A 14,748-nucleotide genomic window follows, 5' to 3' on the forward strand; every position below is an offset into this window, starting at 1 on the left:
GACTAGATCTAATGGGCGGAAATTACAAGGGAGTCGTTACCGGCTAAATATCAGGAGAAACTTCCTGACTGTAAGAGTGGTTAAGCAGTGGAACAGACTGCCTCAGGAAGTGGTGGATGCTCCTTCGCTGGACGTTTCCAAGCGGAGGCTCACTCCTTTTAGAATCCAGACCATCTTTCAGGTATGTTGTAGGTATGTAGAGCTGTCTTTCAGCTGTGCTCCTGCAGAGTGCAGGTAGTTGGACTAGATGACCTGCAAGGTCCCTTCCAGCTCTAACGTTCTATGATTCTAGAAGGAGTGATCCGTGACTCACGAAAGCTCCTCCCCTGCCACTGATTTTGTTGAGTCTTTAAGGTGCTCCCGGACTCTGGCTCTTTTCTGCTGCTCCAGACTTGAAGCGAATCCGGTATGCCAATAACATACCGGATTCGCTTCAAGGTTCCGGTTTTGACCTTTAAAGCCCTTTATGGTCAGGGACCTGCCTACCTGAGGGACCGCCTTTCCCCGTATGTTCCCCAGAGAGCACTGCGGTGTGGGGGTCACAAAATCGTCTGGCCCTCCCTGGTCCTGAGGACGCCAGGCTGGTATCGACCAGGACCGGGGCCTTTTCTGTGGCAGCTCCAGCTTACTGGAATGAGCTTCCGGATGAGATCAGGGCCCTGCGGGACCTTCCGCAGGGCCGCGAAAACGGAGCTCTTTTGCCAGGCATTGTGGATGGTGGATGCTTCTTCGCTGGACGTTTCCAAGCGGAGGCTGGACGACCATCTTTCGGGTATGTTGCAGGGCTATCTTTCAGCCATGCTCCTGCAGAGTGCAGGGGGTTGGACTAGATGACCTGCAAGGTCCCTTCCCTCTAACATTCTATGATTCTGTTTGCCCAGAGAGCCGGCGTGGTGTAGTGTCGGACTAAGATGCGGGAGACTCAGGTTTGAATCCCAACTCATGCCATGGAAGCTCGCTGGGTGAACTTGAGCCACTCACACACTCTCGGCCTAACCTACCTCACAGGGTTGTTGTAAGGATAAACTGGAGAAGGGCCAGAACAAAACAGGGATGTTCAGCATGGTATCTCCTTCCAGCTCTGGATGAGTGTTTCTTGGGCGGGAATGATGTCATCCCTGCGTTCTTGCTGAGGATTTGTGCTTCCCGTGTAGTCAGCCATCACTTAACAAAGCTCTGCTGATTTAAAAGTGTCATTGGATTGGAAAGATCACCTGACTTCTGAAACATCTGCATGTGTCACAGAAGCGGCCCGGCTGTATTTCTCTCCAGCTGTTGGAAGCTTGTGTACATGTGCACAACACCGTAATGGTTAATCCTTTGCCTCCTGGGTATACGGTTGAATAGATAGGGTGGCTCCTTGCAGACTGAGCCATCAACAGTCGACGTTCTGCAGCCTTGGCAGATGCGGGGAGGAAATGCACAGTGGTAACAAAGGAGGAGAGGCCGTGTATGAATCAGCCGGCGTTTGTGGCTGCGGGCCCGGTTCCGTGGGAAAGAACCGAGTGGGTGTGAATGGAGTTGTTAAAGCCAGAGGCTTGGATGGGAGTCCCGGTGGCTTCTGGTTAAACTTAGAGGGAGTGCCAAGCTAGGTCAGTGCTTTGGATCCGCGTCCTCCAAGCAAGAGACGGAACATGAATCTCTTTATGGTTTTTGAAACAAAAGAAAAGGGTGAAATTCTGGACCTGAGAGTATAGAGAGAAAATCCTGCTCTTCCCGCAATTGTGTATTTTCCCAGATGCCTTTTCATTAGCGCGTTTGTGTCCGGCGTAGCAACCTGTACCGCTAACCATTTTAGGGGGTCAAATGGTTCCCCATCCCCAGAACTATTAATGCAAAGAATCAGAAGAACATCAGAAGAGCCCTGCTGGATCAGCATCTAGTCCAGCCTCCTGTCTCACACAGTGGCCAGCCAGTTCCTCTGGAGGGCCAACAACAGGGCAGAGAGGCCGAGGCCTTCATTAAAACATCAGATGAGCCCTTCTGGATCAGACCAGTGGCCCATCCATCTAGTCCAGCCTCCTGTCTCACACAGTGGCCAACCAGTTCCTCCGGAGGGCCAACAACATGGCAGAGAGGCTGAGGCCTTCGTTAGAACATCAGATGAGCCCTGCTGGATCAGACCAGTGGCCCATCTAGTCCAGCCTCCTCTCTCACACAGTGGCCACCCAGTTCCTCTGGAGGGCCAACAACCGGGCAGAGAGGCCGAGGCCTTCATAAGAACGTCAGATGAGCCCTGCTGGATCAGACCAGCGGTCCCTCTAGCCCAGCCTCCTGTCTCACACAAGTGGCCAACCAGTTCCTCTGGAGGACCGACAACAGGGCAGAGAGGCCGAGGCCTTTGCAAGAACATCAGATGAGCCCTGCTGGATCAGACCAACGGTCCATCTAGCCCAGCCTCCTGTCTCACACAAGTGGCCAAACCAGTTCCTCTGGAGAGCTAACAAGGGCATACAGGCCGAGACCTTCGTAAGAACATCAGAAGAGCTAAGCTGGATCAAACCAGTGGTCCGCCTAGTCCAGCATCCTGTCTCTCAGTTTCCGACGAGTTACTCCGGAGGTCCAAACAGCAGGGCATCAAGGCCGAGGCCTTCCTCTAATGTTGCTTCCTGGTACTGTGGTTCATAGGTTGGCTGCCTCTGAACATGGAGGGTTGGTTAGGACTCCCCAAATCCCGAGGCGCCATTTTTGTCAAGTTCGTTTATGACCATTGCGTCAGCAGTACAATAAAAGCCAGTTTCTGGGGGAGGGCCTTGGAAGCATTTCGCCACCCTCCTTCTCTAGCACCCGCAGCTGAAATGGCGACCACGGGCAGGTGGCTTTGCTTCTGCCAAGCGACCCAGCCAATTCTATAATAAACAGCATGGGATTATCCATCAGCCGGGTCCGGTTTCAGAGCCACATTTAATTGTATTCCGCATGTCTAAGCAAACTTCAAAGGCAAGTTCAGGTCTTATCGTTCCACCACGCCCCACCCTCAGTGTAATAACTCGCAGGCGGCTTCCAGCGCAACTCGGACTATTAACCCAGCTGGGTTTGTTGTTCCACCGGAGGGTTAGAATAAATCTCCCTCCCATCTCGTTCCAGAGACTCGGGCCGTTTCACAATCCACTTCCTAGGAAAGCACGACGCTGACGTGTTAGCCAGTCGCCGTATCTTTGCATCGGGAGGCGTGTGCGTGTGGCGTGGGCGGTGGAAATACAGGGAAATGTTTTCAGATTTCACGCAAGCATTAACTTTCCCATTTTATTGGCTGGCCTTTGGATCCCTTGTGTCGGAGGATGTGTAAATAACGTCTGCGGAACCAGTCGGTGGGAGCCAACGAGGAAGCTTCAATTACAAGCGGGTAGATCATTAACTTACTGGAGTCCCCCCCCCCGCCCCACTTCTTAAATTCCTTGTTTCTGGGAGTCTCTGGGGCTGCCGTGTGTATATCGGACAAACGGGTCCCTAAAAGAAACAGTTTTTTTGGGAAACGTAACCCATTTCTCGCTCAGAGACACTCAAACCCCGCAGGGCTCTTCTCTCGACCCGCCTGCCCTTTTCAGAGACGGTTTGGAATGGTTGTGTTTCGCAGCCCACACGAAGGGGAAAACATTTCTTGTGCACGGCTGGACCGTTTAATCGCTGTTTGTACAGTAATCTGAGCACCCAAATGCCTCTCTTTATTCCGGCCTCTCTTTATTCCGGCTGGGAATGCAGGTCACTGGGTACGGGTGGGTTTTTGTTTGGGCCTGGTCGGGAGCCAAGCCCTGTCGCTTTGGCCAAACAACAAAGAAACTTTCTCCCCCCCACCACCACTTGTTGAGATAGTGCTTGCCTGCCAAAGGCCCTGCCAAGACCCATCTAGGCGCTGTCCCAGTTCTTGGCCGACCGCGAGACTCTCTAGACATGCTATTCCTTGCACGGTCAAACGGTCAAGCAGTTCCTGGAGTGTACTATTTCGGGTGGTGGAAGGTGTCACAAAGCTCTGGAACTCCCTCCCAAGGGGGATTGGTCTCTCTCCTTCTGTTGCTGACTTCCGCCAGTTTTTTTTTTGTTTGTTTCCTTTGGCATTCCCTCAACCGATCCCTCCTTCCTTACCAGTGTCTGAATTGCTGTTTTTTATGTTTTGGACGTATTTTAATTCTGTTTTTTGTTTTACCGATGTGTGTTTGGGGAGCGGGGTTTGGTTTTAGTGGTTTTTAAAGTGTGATTTTTTAAAATCCCAAATTTTATCATGTCTGATTTAAATCACTAGCCCCCTTGGTGGACCTTGGGAGGGCAGGAAGGCAGGGTACAGATTTTGTAATTTGGTGCAGTGGTTAAGAGCGCAGTGCAGTTGGGTGTAGTGGTTAAGAGCAGCGGACTCTAATCTGGGAGAATCGAGTTTGATTTCCGACTTCTCATGCATCTGCTGGTGTGACCTTGGGTCAGTCACAAGTTCTCTCAGAGCTGTTCTCGAAAGAGCAGTTCTCGAAAGAGCTCTTTCAGCCCCACCTATCTCACAGGGCGTCTGTTGTGGGGAGAGGAAGGGAAAGGAGATTGTAAGCCGCTCTGAGACTCCTTCGGGTAGTGAAGGGCGGGGTATAAATCCAATCTCCTCCTCCTTCTAAATAATAATCATTGACCTGCCACAGGAAGATTTTAGCAGATAAAATGCACAAATTGGGAACGGGGCTAGGTGAGAAAACCCTTTTCTCCTTCCCCTGGCTGTTTGCCGATTGCGGGACTGTAGAATGAAATGTTCCTAGACCATACCACTTATACTGCTGAATGCTGCTTTGATTCTTCTCTTTTCACATTTTTAATGTCATTTATAGTCCGCCTTTCTCACCAAGACTCAAGGTGGATTACACAACGTAAATCAATGCAGTCCATAGGATGGCATGTCTGATAAGCAACGTAATAGGACTAGGATTGCAGAAGTTTGAAACAAAGCTGACGTCTGAAGAAAGCACGAATATTAAACATGGCGTGTTAATGCAGACAGTTGTATTGCATAACTACTTAGGTGCATCTATATGGAGATGTATTCAGTCATATGATTCCTTTCCCTATGATCTGTAATGGCACGGCCCAGGGGCGGTTTGCCACGTGATTAACTTGTTTGGGTATTGTGCCCTCTGATTCCCTTCTAAGAGTGGATTCTTCAGCTGGCGCCAGCCTCTGCTGTTTGCAGAGAGGAATTGTAGAGTGCGGCCCTTCATTTCTCCTTCTCCCAAAGCGCTAGAACTCCGAGGGCATCCAATGAGGCTGATGGGCAGTAGATTAAGGACGGACAAAAGGAAATAATAATTTATATAATGAGTGATTAAAATGTGGAGTTCGCTGCCAGAGGATGTAACGATGGCCACAGGCATAGACGGCTTTAAAATGGGATTAGACAGATTCGTGGGAAGGGCTCTATCAGTGGCTACTATATGGTGACTTAAGGGAAGCTCCATGTTCAGAGGCGGTCAACCTCTGAATCCCAGTGCCAGGAGGTAACATCAGGGAAAGGCCTCGGCCTCCATGGCCTGTGGTTAGCCCTCCAGAGGAACTGTTTTGGCCACTGTGTGAGACAGGATGCTGGACTGGATGGACCACTGGTCTGATCCAGCGGGGCTCTTCTCATGTCCTTAATGCGTGGCTAAAAAGGTTGGATCTCGGATATGCAGCCTGGAGAGAGAAATCCCAGTATAGAAGCTGTGTTAGCTTGCCGTGGCCAAATAATGACAGGTAAAGACACCTGCCATTATGCTTTTGTGAACCAGAGACCACTGTGCGTTCATCTAACAGAATGGCCTCTAACGCTCAAACGTTCATGCGTTTGCTGTTAAGGTGCCAAAAGACTCCCTTGTTCTGGAGAAAGTCAACATTTGGTACCTCTCTAGGTGTGCTAGAAGGAACCTTCAAGTCTAAATTTCTGGAAAACAAACCAGCTTTTAGTCCCCCCCCCCTTCTTGATTTGCAGCCTGCCCTATCTGCTGTGCTGCAGGCAGATTACAGCAATGATTCATAAAAGGGGCAGATCGATACCCCATAAAGCTCACCGCCAGAAATGGAAAAGAAGAAGAAGAACAAGAACAAGAGGAGATTGGATTTATACCCTGCCCTTCACTACCCTAAGAAGTCTCAGAGCAGCTTACAAACTCCTTTCCCTTCCCCTCCCCACAACAGACACCCTGTGAGGTAAAAGAAGAAGAAGAAGAGATTGGATTTATACCCTGCCCTTCATTACCCCAAGGAGTCTCAGAGCGGCCGACAAACCCCTTTCCCTTCCCCTCCCCACCACAGACACCCTGTGAGGGAGGTGGGGCTGAGAGAGCTCTGACAGAAACGGCTCTTTTTCAAGGACAGCTCTTATCAGAACTACGGCTTGCCCAAGGTCATCCAGCAGGTGCAAGTGGAGGAGTGGGGAATCAAACCTGGTTCTCCCAGATTAGAGTCCGCGCACTTAACCACGACACCAATCCGGCAACTCCTCTGCATGTTCCAGTGCAGCTCGGGCAGGTGCCGAACGTCTTGTTGTTACAGCCCTTCCCGGCCGCTGCACAATCTCGGCTGGCTTTTCCTGTAGCCTTCAAGCCTCTTGGACTTCGCCGCGTTTTCCACGGCCACGGTGCTATCAGACAGAAGCGAGCAAGGTGTTCCCTGAAGAGAAGCAGCTGTTCTGGCCATATCAGTAGCGATAATGTCCCTCCTGGCAGCCGGCGCTCGGATCTGAGCGGGCGGACGAGGTTTAAACCCCCGCCCCATATAAGGGAGCGTGTCCCGCTTGAAGGGGGGCAGAGAAGGAGAGCGGAGCTACAGCTCTTCAGTCCCTCTTGCTGCATTGCAGGTATGTTTCTTTTTTTCGGAGAAGCAGGGGCAGCCCTTCCCTTCAAGGGGAGGAGCCAGAGGGAGAGGCAGTGCGGGGTACTGGTTAGAGTGTTGGTCTAGGACATAGGTCAGCAACCCGTGGCTCCGGAGCCGCATGCGGCTCTTTGGAATGTTTGCTGCAGCTCCGGGAGGTGACTGTGACAGGCGGCGGAGGGGGGGGACGCGGGGCTGCGGACAGGCGCGCGGCCTGGCCGGGCCCCCGATCGTTGAGGGTTAGGGTCCTCGCACGCGGCGCGCGGGCGGGCGAGCGTGAGGCGTCTCCTTCATTTCGCCCTCCAGCGTCACGCGGCGACCCAGCGCGCTTGCGTGAGCCAGAGACCGAGAGAAAGAGCGGGGCATGAGCCAGAGACCGAGAGAAAGAGTGGGCACGATCCTGTATATAGCATTAAGGTAAGAAACAATATATGCAGTGTTATATTTGTTTTAAATGTCGCAATGGTTGTCTGGCTCCCGGTTTTTTTTTTCCGTCGGAAACGGGTCCAAGTGGCTCTTTATGTCTTAAAGGTTGCAGACCCCTGGTCTAGGACTAGAGAGATCACACCTTGGCTTCATCTGCTTTGGGGAGGGGCTGTGGCTCAGCGGCTAGAGCACGTGCTCCAGTTGAAAGGACCAGGCAGTAGGTGGTGTGAAGGACCTCTCCCTGAGACCCTGGTATGCAGAAGGTCCCTGGTTCAATCCCTGGTCTCCCTAGTTAAAAGGACCAGGCAGTAGGTGATGTTTTTTAAAAGGCCCAGGCAATAGGTGATGTGAAAGACCTCTGCCTGAGACTCTGGTATCCAGAAGGTCCCAGGTTCAATCCTTGGCCTCCCTAGTGAAAAGGACCAGGCAGTAGGTGATGTGAAAGACCTTTACCTGAGACTCTGATATGCAGAAGGTCCCAGGTTCAATCCCTGGCCTCCCCAGTTAAAAGGACCAGGCCGTAGGTGATGTGAAAGACCTTGACCTGAGACCCTGGTATGCAAAAAGACCTCTGCCTGAGACCCTAGTATGCAGAGGGTCCCAGGTTCAGTCCCCGGAATCTCCACTTAAAAAGGACCAGGCAGTGGACGACACCCCTGTGAGATAAGTTAGGCTGAGAGTCTGGGAATGGCCCAGAAGCCAGCCAGCAAATTTCCTCGGTGGAGTCGGGATTCGAACCTGGGTCTCCCGGATTCTGGTCTGACACTCTCAAGCACCGCACCATACTGGCTCTGTGGTATGCTTTTATTTTATTTTATTTTTTTTTAAAAAAAATTATTTAGGCATTTTTACCCCGCCTTCCCCGCAAGCGAGCTCAGGGCGGCTTACAAGGGGCAAGAGCCCATGCATAAAACCCAGTAAGACAATAAAACCATAAGTTTGAACGTTGTAAAAGCCTATACAAATACCCATTTGAACACCCCAAAAGATGCAGATAGAAGTGAACAAGATCTGAAGATATTGGAAAAGTGGGTGGATGTGAACAAGGTGCAGTTCAGCAAGGATAAGTGCGGAGTTCTATGTCTGGGTAACAAAAATGAGAAGCACACATACTGGATGGAGGGTACACTTCTGGGTAGCTGTGCGTGTGTGTGAACAAGACCTTGGGAGTACAGGTGGAATGTAAACTAAATATGAGCAGTCAGTGTGATGCAGCGACAAAAGAGGCTAATGTGATCTTGGGGTGTATCAACAGAGGTATAACACCCAGATCACAGGATTCCATAGTCCCGCTGTCAGGACGCACCTGGAGTCTTGTGTGCAGTTCTGGAGGCCTCCCTTCAAAAAGGATGTGGACAGAATGGAGCGGGTGCAGAGGAGAGGGACGAGGATGATCGGGGGCCTGGAGACCAGGAAGCCCTGTGAGGAAAGGCTGAGGGACTTCGGAAGGTTCAGTCTGGAGAAGAAGAGGTTGAGGGGGGACAGGATGACTCTCTTGAAGGATTTGAAGGGCCATCACTCAGAGGAGGGCAGGGAGCGGTTCCTCTTGGCAGCGGAGGAGAGGACTCTCAAGAATGGGTTTAGATTAAAGGTATAAATACCATCAGGATATTAGGATTTTTTTTTTTTACAGATAGAGTAGTTCAGCAGTGGAATGGGCCGCCTGGGGGGGTGGTGAGCTCCCCCTCCCTGGCAGTCTTCAAGCAGCAGCTGGACGAACACTTTGGTGTAGCGGTTTGGTGTCGTGGTTAAGCAGCGTGGTTAATCTGGGAGAACCGGGTTTGATTCCCCACTCCTCCACTCGCAGCTGCTGGATGACCTTGGGCAAGCCATAATTCTGACAAGAGCTGTCCTTGAAAAAGCCGTTTCTGTCAGAGCTCTCTCAGCCCCACCTGCCTCAGAGGGTGTCTGTTGTGGGGAGGGGAAGGGAAAGGAGATTGTCAGCCGCTCTGAGACTCCAAGTGAAGGGCAAGGTATAAATCCAATCTCTTCTTTTTCTTCTTCGCATGCAGCCAGCTGGGTGACCTTGGGTCAGCCACATGTTCTCTCAGAGCTGTTCTCTCAAGAACAATCCTTGAAAGAGCTCTCCCAGTCCCCACATACCTCAAAGGGTGTCTGTTGTGGGGAAGGGAAGGGAAAGGAGACTGTAAGCTGCTCTGAGACTCCGAGTGAAGGGCGGGGTATAAATCCAATCCCTTCTCTTCACTTGTCAGGTATGCTCTAGGCTGATCCTGCATTGAGCAAGGGGTTGGACTAGAATCAGTGGTGGCGAACCTGTGGCACAGGTGCCAGAGGTGGCACTTAGAGCCCTCTCTGTGGGCACGCGTGCCATTGCCCCAGCCAGGCCCAGACCATCATTAAAGTGTCGAATTCTCTGCCAAATAATTTTAAGTAAATGAAAGCATTTGGGATTGCTTTCCTTACTTTGTTTGGAACATCTTAGGTTAATGTATGAGTTGTTTTTTCTAAAGTAAAACCTCAGCATTCAGGTTAAATTGCCGTGTTGGCACTTTGCGATAAAGAAGTGGGTTTTAGGTCGCAGTTTGGGCACTCGGTCTCTCAAAGGTTCGCCATCACTGGACTAGATGGCCTGTATGGCCCCTTCCAGGTCATATGTTTCTGTTTAGATTTAGTAATAGTCAAAGTGCTTGGTGGTGATCTTTTATTGCAGAGCAAAGGGGCCCAAGGAGCTGCGGTGGCTCAAGTGATTAAGACGCTGAACTGCAGGCTGTGGAAGGTCGGTAGTTCAGTTCGAGACCCGAGTGTGCCGCATGACGGAGTGAGCTCCCGTCTCTAGTTCCAGCTCCTGCCAACCTAGCAGTTCGAAAGCAAGAAATTGCAAGTAGATAAATAGGGACCACTTCGGTGGGAAGGTAACAGCGTTCCGTGCGCCTTGGTGTTTAGTCATGCCGGCCACATGACCACGGAAACGTCTTCGGACAGCACTGGCTCTTCTGCTTTGAAACGGAGATGAGCACCGCAACCCTAGAGTCGGATTCAACTGGCTTTTGAGCAAGGGAGACCTTTACCTTTAAAGGGGCCCAACTTCCTAAGCCTGCTGGGGGCCGCCTGCGTTGGTCCAAAGCCCCTTGTCAGCCAGTTCCAGCTTAGCTTAGCGTGCAAGCAAACGGGAGAGAAACGGCTTCCCCACTCTGGCATCATGGCTCTGTGGTTGTGGAAAGGTAGGCAGCCTACCATCTCTCTAACCTTCCTTTTGTAAGGGATGCAGGTGTCCAGCAGCCCCTGGCCCCGATCGCACCCTTCCGGGCATTTTGTGGGAGACGTTTATTTTCTCTGAAAATCCGTACCCCGCCAGCCTCCGCAGCCAGCAACATGATTTAAAACCACGGGATCACGCGGTTCACCGCCACCGCCGCCACCACCACCATTTGCGTGACAAAGACAAACGGCGATTGTCAGGCAGGCAATACGTTCGCCGCCACAGCAGCCGGGGTGCAGGACAGAAAAAACCTGTCGAGCAGACCGGCGGCATAAATTCCAGCGCCAGCTCAGACTTGCGTGAAATGCCGCGCTCTCGCTTCCCTCCGCTGGCATCCTGCTTGCGTCTGTAACCTGAGGGAGGGAGGGGGGCGCGGCCACCACAATATCACCTTGCGAGCCACGTGCTGCTTTTTGGGGGCCGGCCCTCCTTCCCCGTCTCAGGCGAGCAAGAAAGGAGCTCTCCCGCACAGAGAGATGTCAGATCTGCAAGGATCTGAAACCTTTCTGATGCTGAGTTTTTTGCACTCTGTACGAGAAACCTCAAACGTCGCTGGAGATCTGAAGCCCTGCGCCCGACACTCTGGAGAGAAGTTAATTGAGTTCTTTACAGAACGGGAACTTTTATCCTCTGAAAGAAGCATTAACCCTTGGAAGAGGATGATTAACTGCCGCGGGGTGATCTTTCTCAGCGCTACGGACTGACATCCCTGTGCGTGGAAGTGGTACTTGTTTTCTAGCATATCCTCCGGTCGCAAACACGGGAGGTGTGTGGTTTTGAAGCCGCTTTGAGCCAGCCGGTTAAGCCCTTTGTTCTGGCTTTGCCGCAAGAACGGCCTTTGGCATGTCCCCCCCCCCTCCCTTGCAAGCTTGTGGGGGCGACCTCTGCCCTTTCCCTCGGCCTTCTCAGTAGCGGCTCCGGCTCTGTGGGAACCGTGAAGGCGCGTGCACTCTCTCATGTCCTTTGGGAATCTGTGGGTTATTTAAAAGGGAATCGAGTAGTGGTGGTAAAAAGGGGAACGTTGGTCCTTTGTTTGGGGGTGAACTTGGTAGCTGTTTGAGACGTAGATGTTGTCTCGATGGTGGCTGCTTCTGCTGTCGCAGGCTAGGCAGATGGCGACCCGAGAAAGGGCCCTTTTGGTTGTGGCACCAAAACTTTGGAGCTCCCTCCCCAGAAAGATTTGCCTGTCAATCCCAGTGACGAGCGAGACTCTGGCATGCTGAAAGAGTTCCGTGACCCCCCAAGCAGTCAGTGTCCAACTTCTTAGAGGGACAAGTGGCATTCAGCCACCTAAGATTGAGCAGTAATCTTAGGTGTGATGCCCTTGGGCCACAAGCATGGACAGCTTCAAGAGGGGATCGGATAAACATATGGAGCAGAGGACCATCAGTGGCTCTTAGCCACAAGGTATAGATAGGAACTCTCCGTCTGGGGCAGTGATGCTCTGTCTTCTTGGTGCTTGGGGGGCAACAGTGGGAGGGCTTCTGGAGTTCTGGCCCCTCTGGTGGACCTCCTGGTGGCCCCTGGGTTTTGGCCACTGTGTGACACAGAGTGTTGGACTGGCTGGGCCATTGGCCAGATTCAACATGGCTTCCCTTATGTTCTTCTGCTCTGTATTCTTGGCCTCATGGGGATGCAATGGTGGGAGGGCTTCTGACCCCACTGGTGGACCTCATGATGGCACCTGGTTTTTGGCCACTGTGTGACACAGAGTGTTGGACTGGCTGGGCCATTGGCCAGATTCAACATGGCTTCCCTTATGTTCTTCTGCTCTGTATTCTTGGTGCTTGGGGGGGCAAACCATGGGAGGGTTTTTGGAGTTCTGCCCCCCCTGGTGGACCTCCTAATGGCCCCTGGCTTTTGGTCACTATGTGACATGGAGTGTTGGACTGGATGGGCCACTGGCCAGATCCAACATGGCTTCCGTTATGTTCTTATGCTCTGTATTCTTGGTGCTTGGGGGGGGGGACCATGGGAGGGCTTCTAGGGTTCTGGCCCCCCTGGTGGACCTCCCAATGGCCCCTGGGTTTTGACCACTGTGTGACAGAGTGTTGGGCTGGATGAGCCAGTGGTCTGATCCAACATGGCTTCTCTTATGTTCTTATGTCTCCCTTTATCACTTCCACCAGTGGGTGAAGACTTCTTTATTTTGTTTGACATACCCCCAATAACGGTCATTGGCCCTCCTCGGTTCCCGTGGGGTTTAGGTGTTTTTATTGAATTATTTTAAAAGTTCAAATGTTTTTAATTGTTTTATTGATTTTTACGTGTCCTCTGACTGGCGGGCCCCGCTCGGGTAGAAAGGTGACATTAAAATGTTTTAAATAACAAATACATAAATAGTCATGTTTATCACGTCAACAACTTTCGGTTGTGGCATCTCAGAATTCAGTCACCTCAAGCTGCTTTTCGGGGCAAGGAAGGGAAATGCAGAAAGTTCAAAAATGAAATTCTCGTTTCCGTGGAATTCACTGTCCCTTAACGCGGGTGGATCGTTTAAATCCAAATTAGTTTTCTCTGCCAGGTTCGTCAGCAGTTCAGAGGATCAGGGAGGGGATCGGTGTTAATGATGTAACTAGACGGTTCTAAGCGCTTGGAATTAACAGGTTCGGTTCTGAGAGAGAGAGAGAGAGAGAGAGAGAGAGAGAGAGAGAGAGAGAGAATTGGCTAGCAGGGGTGGCCAGACTTACTTAACATAAGAGCCACATAGAAGTAACATCAGATGTCTGAGAGCCGCAAGACATGAACAAATATTACACACAAATATTACACACATGTGAGCCAGTTTGGTGTAGTGGTTAAGTGCGCGGACTCTAATCAGGTTTGATTACCCACTCCTCCACTTGCACCTGGCTGGATGACCTTGGGCAAGCCGTAGTTCTGACAAGAGCTGTCCTTGAAAAAGAGCAGTTTCTGTCAAGAGCTCTCTCAGCCCCACCTACCCCACAGGGTGTCTGTTGTGGGGAGGGGAAGGGAAAGGAGATTGTAAGCCGCTCTGAGACTCCTTTGGGTAGTGAAGGGCAGGGGTATAAATCCAATCTCTGCTCTTCTTCTATTGGGAAATATGCAAATTTGCTTTTTATGAATATTAACATTAAATAAGACTGCCAGAAATAAAAACAGAAGGGGTAAAAACGGATATTGATGATGACATTTAAAGAGACAGATGCTTTCTCCAAGCCGGCCAGGGAGGTGGTGGCTTTGAGAACGCTTTTAAAGTACCCAGTTCGGCTACCCCTGGTCTCGAGGGTATATCCTTCTACAACTTAGAAGTCCTCTGTTTACTTTATTGCCCAGGAACTTTATTTATTTATTTTTTATTTACAGGTGATTTATATACCGCCCTTAACCCCTAGCGGGTCTCAGGGCGGTTTACAATGTGCTACTGTATAGTAGCTAATACCTATCTAGGGCCACATATGGTGTGGGGGGGGGGACCACCTACCAGCACCCCTAATACAGCACGGTGTTCCTTCGGCAGCTTTTTCTTGGTGTGAGTTGTTGCTGTTGATGTTGTCCTGCGACCCGGCTGCTATCGACTGGACGAGCTGGCTGTTATTCTTTTTTGGAGCGGCGTATCTCTCCTCGGGCGCAGCCTCGGCAACATCCAAGCGGCTCCTGCCGCGCTGCGTCCCGCGTTCTGGCGTCGCTCCAACTCTACGACCAACTCCGCCCTCGGCTCCGCCTTCACCACTGCTCGAGCCAGTCACCGCCGTTCTGGTCGCCTTTCGCCGTTTCTCTGCCGCCGCCATTTCTTTTCCTCGCTTGCTGCCGCCGACTCGATCTTTTCCTTCACTTTTCTTTTTACTGCCAATCACCAGCACAAGGCTGGGAAGGGAGGGGGGTGCCCCCTGCCATCTAAGGCAGGTACCCATTCCTCTGATGTTAACAGAGCCGCTGGGTTAGCGGGAGCTGGGACGAGGGCCGGGGGCTCAACCCGGCCGCGGTGGGGAATCGAACAGCCTTCCGGCTGTTCGTCCAGATGTTAACAGCAGGCATTGTAATGCCTGCGCCACCGCTCCCTGTTGCCCCCCAAGCACCAAGAAGACAGAACATCCCTTCCCCAGACAAAGAGTTACATCTGTACCTTGCGGCTAATAGCCACTGATGGACCTCTGCTTTATTGTGTTTATCCAATCCCCACTGGAAGCTGTCTATGCTTGTAGCCGCTGCCACTTCCCACAGTAGTGAATTCCAGAGGTTCATGACTCTTTGGGTGAAGAAGTGCTTCCTTTTATCCGTTCTAAGCCAGTTTGGTGTAGTGGTTAAGTGCGCGGACTCTAATC

General features: G+C 51.6%; 1 protein-coding gene across 1 annotated transcript in view; it reads left to right on the plus strand.

Annotated features, from left to right (window-relative positions):
• Positions 1-3,273: 3,273 nt before the first annotated feature.
• The window catches only part of FBXO34 (F-box protein 34), a 60,083-nt gene continuing 48,608 nt past the window's right edge, over positions 3,274-14,748 (plus strand). The window contains 1 exon segment of the mRNA XM_015412094.1: positions 3,274-3,346. The gene's annotated coding sequence lies outside the window, so the exon portion shown is untranslated.

This window comes from Gekko japonicus, unplaced genomic scaffold, assembly GCF_001447785.1.
Source record: "Gekko japonicus isolate JY-2015 unplaced genomic scaffold, Gekko_japonicus_V1.1 scaffold1515, whole genome shotgun sequence".
Classification (NCBI taxonomy): domain Eukaryota; kingdom Metazoa; phylum Chordata; class Lepidosauria; order Squamata; family Gekkonidae; genus Gekko; species Gekko japonicus.